At 45.5% G+C, this 8,876-nt stretch overlaps 1 pseudogene; it reads right to left on the reverse strand.

The window, feature by feature from the left end:
* Positions 1-4,008: 4,008 nt before the first annotated feature.
* Positions 4,009-4,548, reverse strand: LOC127671018 (40S ribosomal protein S7-like; annotated as a pseudogene).
* Between the last annotated feature and the right edge of the window lie 4,328 nt (positions 4,549-8,876).

Raw genomic sequence — 8,876 nt, forward strand, 5'->3', positions numbered from 1 at the left:
TTGTCTCAACTCTTGGTAAAATTTCTATAATGTTCTGTGTGAAAAGACAGTGTGGTAAAAGGTTCAAAGTTGCGGTTTGTCTAAAACTACATTCCTTCCGGCAAGCATTCCTTTTCTCTGCGTGAACTCTCCAGTGTCAGTGAGCAGAGATGTTTCTCCTCACAGAAGTGTTTTTATAATACATAAGCTGTACAACTTCCTAAAGGCGTGGGTTCTGTACCTGGCAGGTCCCTTGGTAACTGATTCAGTCAGCTTTAGCAATTCTCATTGTTAAAGCAACTCTTCTCGACAAGGCTCAGAGCATAGGAACCAGAGACCAGCAATAAACCCCACAGTGGATGATGAGTGAATGATGCTAGATCCCACAGCCAATCACTAACGAACTTACGACTTGTTCATTCCTTACAATGGCAGCACCTGCTGTTGTACCCATTTTACAGATGCGAAAAGTGAAGCGCAGTGGAAACAGGTGAATTTCTCCAGGTCACTGGAATGGATCGAGCTGGGATTTATGCCCCATCTTTTGGGCGTCTTCACTACTTCTCTCACATTTGCAGTCTAGATAATGAAAGCACATTGAAGACTTGACTCTGTAAGGATGATACAATGAAAACCCAGATTTAAATCATCAAGGGATGCTAAGTGCATTTAATACATGGTTTCAAGGAGATAGTGGGGTATTGTGGTTCAACACACAGGTTTAGGGGATCAGACAGCCCTAAGCTAAGTTCACCCGTTGCCTAAGACCCTATGACATATGAACAGCAGGCAGCTTAGTGGGAGAGAGCTTTCCTAGTGTGTGGGAGGTATTGGCATTCAATTCCCAGCACTATAGGAAAGCAAAGATCAAACAAAAGAAAACAACACCGCCTCTCATGGAACTCTGCCAGTGTTTCACAGCGCCTTACACAAAATGGGCATTTTGTAAACTTTATTATTTTTGGCACTCAGATATCATTACCAATTGACAAGGAAAGAATAAAGCTATAATCTCACTAGGGACCTTACGTCATATATACACGAGAATAAAAATGGGGCTGGGATGATGGCGGGTCAGTAAAGAGCTTGCTGTACAAGAGTGAAGATGCTACTTCCGCCCAAGCACACATCCAATAGCTGGGCGTGGTGGAGCACAGCTGGAACCTCAGGACTGGGGGGAGGGGAGGAGAGGGGCGGGGCATAGAGACAGAAGAATCTCCAGGGCTTGCTGGCCACCCAGTCCTATGAAATTGGTGAGCAGCAGGTTCCGTGAGAGACTTTGTCTCAAAAAGAAGGTGGAGTGTTCGGCGTGGTGGCGCATACCTGCGTTTCCAGTCCTTGGGAGGCAGAGGCAGGCAGAACTTGGTGAGTTTGAAGCCAGCTTGGTCTACAAAGAGAGTTCTGGGTTGGCCAGGGCCATGCAGTGAGACTCTGTCTCACAAATGTTAATAGAATAAGGCAGAAAGCAATTTAGCAAGATACTCAGCATTGATCTCTGGCCCTCTCTTTCACCTGCACATACATGTGTGCACACATTCACATATGAGAACGTGTGTGCACGCACAAAGAGCAAAGTAGGTATGTCGAGAATGAGTATGGATTGCTCTCAGACGTGGTGGGAGGCAACATTGATAACTATACAGGAGTGAGCACGGGAGCATGCCCATGGTAAGCAAGCAAACTGGAGACGTAAATATTTGCCGGAACTGCTCTTTACTATGTGTAAAACACCAGAACCCAGAGGTGGGGAGGAACACCAGGTAAGAAATACCTAGTTCACAGCAGAAAAATGTAAAAGATCAGGAAGTGCTTTTTAAAAGTTAGGTTTCTCTAAACAACAACAACAACAAAAAGTTAAATTTCTCTAAGCTGGGCAATAGTGGTACACACCTTTGGTCCCAGAACTTGGGAGGTAGAGGTGGGTAGATCTCTGAGTTTGAGGCCAGCCTTGTTTTCAGAGCTTCCAGGACAGCCAAGGCTACAGAGAAACCCTGCCGTAAAAAAGTAAAAGAAAAAGAAAAGTAAAATGTCTCTAATTATCTAGGAGACCTATTTTTTGCCTATCTATTTCACAAGGTTGAAGAAACATGATTTTATTTAGTGCTAACAAAAATAAGAGGTGGGGCTTACATTGTCATGGAGGGTTGGTAGGCGTGATTTGTCCGGAAGGCAAATGGCAATATATTTCTAGAACTTTAAAAATGTTTGTATCTTCTAATGAGTTCTGTTTCTAGCAGTCTTACTTTAAGAAGAATACACATATACACACACATACATATATCCACATATACACACACACATAAACACAAATACATACACATATACATACACACACATACAAACACATACACATACATACACACATACATGCATATATACACATACATACATACACACATACAAACACATAGAACACATGCATACACATACACACACATAGACACACATACATACATACAAACACATATAAACACACACTCACACACACACACAAACTATGTTCAGGATGGTTGTAGAAATGTAACTGGTTTTAAAACCCTCATGAGATATTTGTGCTTTGGAACTTGAATGTCCATTTACTCTTTCACTTCTGAAGAATGTAAAAGCATGGGGGAAATCCTCATGGTCAAATGAAGAGGGAAAAAACCGAATTGCTATTTAAAAGATGTTTTTAGGGCTGGAGAGATAGCTTTGGTGTTAAGAGCACTGGCTACTCTTTCAGAGGACCCAGGTTCGATTCCCAACATCCACATAGTGACTTACACCTGTCTGTACTCAAGTCCCAGTGCAGTCCTCTGCTCTGCAGGACCCTGCGTGCATGTGAAGAATGTTAGCTACCACACATAGAGACACATACAATACAGAAAATATATTTTTATATTTTTTAAGAAGATATTTTATGCTTTTTGTTATTTGGTTGGTTGGTTTGTTGGCTGGTTGTCTTTTGGTTTTTCAGGAGACAGGGTTTCTCTGTGTAGCCCTGGCTGTCCTGGAACTCACTCTGCAGTCCAGGCTAGCCTAGAACTCAAAGATCCACCTGCTTCTGCCTCCCGAGTCCTGGGATTGAGGTGTGTGCCAGCACTGCTCAGCTATATCTTATGAATTATAAACATACATAAAAACATGTTACATATTTACAACATACATGTGTGGAGCAGTGGATGGGGCTCTGTGTGCATGCTTGTTTGGGGAAAAGGCTTGAGGGAATGAATAGGTCAAAATGTAAAAATGACAGTATTATTTTGGTTGAAAGATTGTTTTTAATTTCTGCCTTATACTTTCAACTTAAAGCAAAACAAAACACTGAGCGTGTATTGCGTTTGTAATCTATCCCAAGTTGTTCTCATAACAAAGACCAGGCTAGGAACGTACACAGACACAGGAGTGTGGTCGGTCAGAGTCGCAGGTTTTATGTCTGTCTCTGCCTAGCCATGATGTAAGCTTTTGAACAGCTTGTCATACTCCATAAAGTTATTGTTGCTGCTACTTCATAACTGTAATTTTACTACTGTTATGGATTGTTATGGAAGTAAAGATCTCTGTTTTCCACTGGTCTTAGGCAATCCCTGTGAAAGGGTCATCTGACCCCCTGTGGGGTCATGACCCACAGTTAAGAACCGCTGCTTTAGGAAATGTTAATTTCCTTATCAGTAAGAGGGAGGGGATTATAAACTTCTCTCTTAGGGCTTTGGGGAGTGGCATAGGAGGACCCTCCACTGTCTCAGCCTCGGTAGGGTTTCTTCTGTCCTCTATTGATTGTTAATGTCCTGAAATGTTCCAATAATGCCATTCTAACAATTTTTTTTTTTACTATGAATGATACTTTATTCAGTCATGGGGGGGGGAGGTTGGATTTGGTTTTTTTTGAGACAGGGTTTCTCTGTATAGCTCTGGCTGTCCTGGAACTCACTCTGTAGACCAGGCTGGCCTCGAACTCAGAAATCCTCCTGCCTCTGCCTCCCAGAGTGCTGGGATCACAGGCGTGAGCCACCGCTGCCCCGCCTCCCTCCCCTCGGCTAGTCATTTTCTTTACAACTGAAACTCTGGGAATTAGGAATTAACATCCTAGCCCGTGAGCTTCTTGTTCACACCAAAAAAAAGTTTCAACCTTCTGCTCCATGTTATTCTGCTGTGCTTTGTCTAAATGAACTTTTATGAGCCGGCTGGTATCCTGTTTCACATGGGTCCTCTTACCTGCCATGTCACTTGGGGAGACCCAGTCCTCTGTCTCCCCAAGCGCTGCTGTCAGGGTGTGGCTTCTGGGGCGCTTTTGGTTATTTTTCGTAGAGCTTTTCCGGGTTGGCTTGGGCAGAGTCCTCCTCTGAGCAACGAAGACTACATGCTTCCCACTGAGCTTTTTCTCTGATTCACGCACTAGCCGGATGTGGATTTTCCCGAAAGATTTCAAGCTGAGGAACTGATACAAAAATTATGGTAGCTTTCTGACCACCAGCAACTTCAACTTCCTTGGCCGCGGTGGTGTTGAGTTCCCGCAGCGCCTGAGAGATGCCAGAACTGGTCCAGCTTCTCACCAATGGGCTTCACAATCTTGGCGCCACGGCTGAACATGGCACATCCTTATGGAGCGTTGGCTTAGAAAGCCATTCTTACTTTAAAAACAAAAACAAAAACCCATAAAATAATGTCCTTAGCTGCTTTTTATTTTCCTTTTTTCCCTTTTATTCCTTGACTTCCTTTTTTCTCCCTTCTTTCTGCTCCGTATTTTGGCATACGATCCTGTGTTAGTCACCGGACAAAAGCCGATAAACTGACTTCCTCATCCTGAATTTCCCATGTGTTACCAGGAAGAGAAGAGACTTGGGAACAGAAGAGAGGAGAGGAGAAGGGAGGGGAGAGTAGGGGAGGGGAGGGGAGGGGAAGAGAAAAGGGGAGTGATAGGGAAGGGAGAAAGGAAGGGAGAGTGGGGGAGGAGAGAAAAAGGAGAAAGTGTATGTATGTATGTATATATTCACATTATGGACATAACAGGCTGTGTGATTCAGGACCAGGTGACCTGTATCAGTGCCACCTGCTCTGCACCTATTCTTGCCAACTGTGTCATAGGCCTCACAGGAGCACTTTCCTGTAAGGATGGAAGGAGGCTCCTGTCATTTGAACTGAGGCTTCTTGCAGTCTCCTCCTTCCAACTGTGCTGAGGTCTGCCTTCCATTTCAGAATTCAGAAACAATTCTGAGCAAGGAACCCAACCTTTAAAAAGACAAGCCTCATATTAAACACAAAACAGGTCCTTCCAAATGTATAACCTACCAGTGCCGACTGGGTCACACCCTGCCACAAGTCTACCAAAGTGTGTTTGGAAAAGAAGCCACACCCCATTTGTGGTAAAGTATGCTTAGCTGCCCCCTTAAAATAACCTCTCCTCAAGGGCGTTTGCACGGACATTGGATGAAAAACTTCCACCCAAAGCTGCTCAATCCCTACCATACCTGAGTCTTTCTGAATCCCTGTACTCCAGGCAGAGCCATTGTAGACCAGAGTCTTCGTTACCCTCATCCCCAGACTGAGGACGGTCCCATGAGACAGAAATAAGGTTTGCACCAGAAGTCAACAGATGGGGTTCGGGGCTAACGAACCTGTGGGATAAAGTCAACAGCTTTGAGCTTTGTTTCTCTCGTGTGTGACACTAGGGGCTGGAGCGCAGTGATTTCTCAGGCCGCTCACAGTTCTAATGTTCTTCCCTTAGGTTTGTAGTGAGAAGCTGGGAAGGCTGGTGGGCAGCTTTGAGGAATTTAGAGGAGGAATCTGCCTTTTCCTTTCTTCGTCTCACCAAGTCTAGTCCATTCTGTAATCCTCTGAATTACACATAGGAGAAAATGGGGGCGTGGGGGGGCGAGGGATAAACAAGGCATGGGGAGAAAGGAAAACATGGCTCCTCCCATGTGGTCACCGCCATCCATACTCTTTGCCTGGTGCAGAGGGAAGCCATGCTTGTCACTAGAACGGTGGGCTTGCTCTGTCTCCCGATCTTGCCGATACCATCTGCTCTTCATGTTAGCCCTGGATTCAGCTGAAACTGGCAAGCCAGGGTGGTCCCTTTGTTTTTAGCACCCCCTTGTCTCGTTGTAGCCCTAGGCTGCAGACAGACATCACCCTCCCTCCCCAGACTATGGAATGTCTTCCCTCAGGCTGAATATGGCTCAAGACGAGCGGGCAACTAAGGATCCCTCTCCAGCTCTGAGTTAGCAAGCCAGGTTGAGCAATAATATTACTGCCTTCCCGACTACCGAGATTAGGTAGCCTGATTCAAACACAGCTCAATACCAAGGATTAACGTGGGACACTGGAAACAAAGAACCTTTCTTTCTTTTTCTTTCTTTCTTTCTTTCCTTCCTTCCTCCCTCCCTCCCTCCCTCCCTCCCTTCCTTCCTTCTTTCCTTCCTTCCTTCCTTCCTTTTTGGTTTTTCAAGACAGGGTTTCTCTGTGTAGCCCTGGCTGTCCTGGAACTCACTCTGTAGACCAGGCTGGCCTCAGAAATTCGCTCACTGCCAGAACCCTTCTTTCTAAGCAAGGACCACGTGAGCCTAAGGGCGGTGGGGGCAGGGAGCGTTTTCGGTGTGTTGAGTGCGTGCGCGGCTGTACAGAGGCAGCGGAAGAAGAACAGGGTTCCTGCAAGGCTGACAACTGCGCCTGACCCAGGCTCTGCTGCCACAGTTCATCCTTTGCTTCTCGTAAATGACCCCAGGACACGAGCAAAGACTTATTGCTTGAGCTAGTAAGAGTTAACCTGCCATTTGCCAGCAGCAAAAGAGTCCAAACCCAAGCACAGTTAGCCTCAGGCTCATCTCCATGGGATCCTAGCATCCTAGCCTTGGCTTGGAGAGGAAGACGGGATGGGCAGTGCCCTGGTTTCTGTAATTATACGCTTGCCCATTCCATTCTCCAAACCCGGAAATAAGTTCAGTCCTTCACTGACCAAGGTCGGTGTCTTCCTCTCATACCATAAAAGCAGCTGTATTTGGTCTCTGGCTTGTCATTTGATTGTCTATAAGTCTCCTTTCATCACCGGAGCTCTTTACTGAGTTCCGGGGTATCTACATGTTGGGTTTTTGAGAGCTTACATGCTTTTTTTTCTGACCGGTTGCTTGTCCCACGTACTGTGCATGTGTACACCTCAACACCAGGCCCACGCCCATGAGCAGGGTCAGCCCTAACTTCTGATCCGTGAATACATACTATTCTGATGGGAGGGGAGCTTAGAGACACACCTGGCACTTCCCCAAGTCAAGACCTCTTAACATTCCTTTAGGTAGTTAGGTTTAAGATAAAAGGTCATAAAATCCCACAAGGCCCAGAGAAATCACCTTACTTCCTGTGTATTCTCTGACTGCACAGCCTTTGGCTGCATCATGCCCGAACACCAAGCTTCCATTTTTTCTGAGTCTCCTATGTCATCCACGTTGTAAGCTAAGTCTAGAGTTTGCCACATCCTTTCAGGTTCTGAGACCTTATTCTTTTCTTGAGACGTCTCCTTTGTATCATTTGCAGAGTTTAAGAACAAAAGTTTGCCTTTGGACACACAAACCTTTGGTTTTGGTTGTGAGTAATTTGATACTATGAGAGACGGGTTCTGGGTCTCTCTTTCAAGAATTTAAACTTCTTGACACAAATTGGCTTCTCGGAATCACAAAGTTTTCTAGGGTAGAAAAGTCAGAGGTGACTAAATCAAAGGGGATGCCTTTGGAAAGTTTGCTTGAAAGTCAGTGTCTCACTCTGATGAAGGACTCTATAAAAGGATAACCTCCGGGAAAGATCCTGAACTTGGGAAACAGAAGTGACCCCAATTGGATTCCACTTCAGAGTTGACCTTGATGAGTACCGGGTCGGTGTTAGCGGGAAGTGAACGACAGTGGATATACTGCTCTCCTGGGTGACCTGGGATCCCTGAGTGTCACTGAGAGTAAAGCTAGACAGGAGGAAATGGAGAGATGTTAGGAGGAGGCAAGGACAAGATAAAGAACACTGCCCTAGGACATCAACAGAAAACCAATGACTGGTATTTAACATTCTAACCCAGGATTTCAAGAAATACCAATAATAGCTGGATGTGGTGAGACATATCTTGTTTTTTGTTTTGTTTTGTTTTGTTTTGTGACAGGGTTTCTCTGTGTAGTCCTGGCTGTCCTGGAACTCACTCTATAGACCAGGCTGGCCTCGAACTCAGAAATCCACCTCCCTCTGCTTCCCAAGTGCTGGGATTAAAGGCATGCACCACCACTGCCCATCGAGACATGTCTTTAATCCCAGAAACTTGAGAGGCTGAGGTAGGCAGATCTCTGTGAGTTCAAGGCCAGCCTCGTTTACACAGTGAGACCCTGTTTCAAAAGTCATAAACCCCAATACTAATCCATGACATGTCCTCACCATTTGCACTTCAAATGACTCAGCTTTTGAAACTGGAAATGCCTCTGCGGTATTTGATTCATTACAAGACTGTGAGATTACGGGCAGGCACCATGCTTGGCTTCTTCAGGAGTCTGTAGCAATAAAGGCTGTAACTGGCCATGAAAATGAAAGAGCTAAGCTCGCTTTGCACACCCTCATCCCCTTGATTCTCAGGACTGTCAGATTCACTTGTGGAGGCAAACTAACCCATGGGGGAGAGCTGGCCAGGTATCTTGTTGATGGGCAGGTTTCCTAGAAGTCCCTGGATGGAATCAGGGTCTAAGGAGAATCGAATGCTAACATAGAGTGAGACATATTAGAAAGGTATTCATGAAATACATTCCTGAAATGCCTGCGGGAACAAGAAGGAAGGGATGTGGGGGAGGCCGGGGAGCCAGTGGCGTGAGTCCGAGTCCCAGAGAACTAAAGAGGGAAGAGAGAAAGTTGGTTGGGGTATCCTATAGTATAGTGCGGTCTAAGGGCAGTCAACAAAG

The sequence above is a fragment of the Apodemus sylvaticus genome, chromosome 20, assembly GCF_947179515.1.
Source record: "Apodemus sylvaticus chromosome 20, mApoSyl1.1, whole genome shotgun sequence".
Lineage (NCBI taxonomy): Eukaryota > Metazoa > Chordata > Mammalia > Rodentia > Muridae > Apodemus > Apodemus sylvaticus.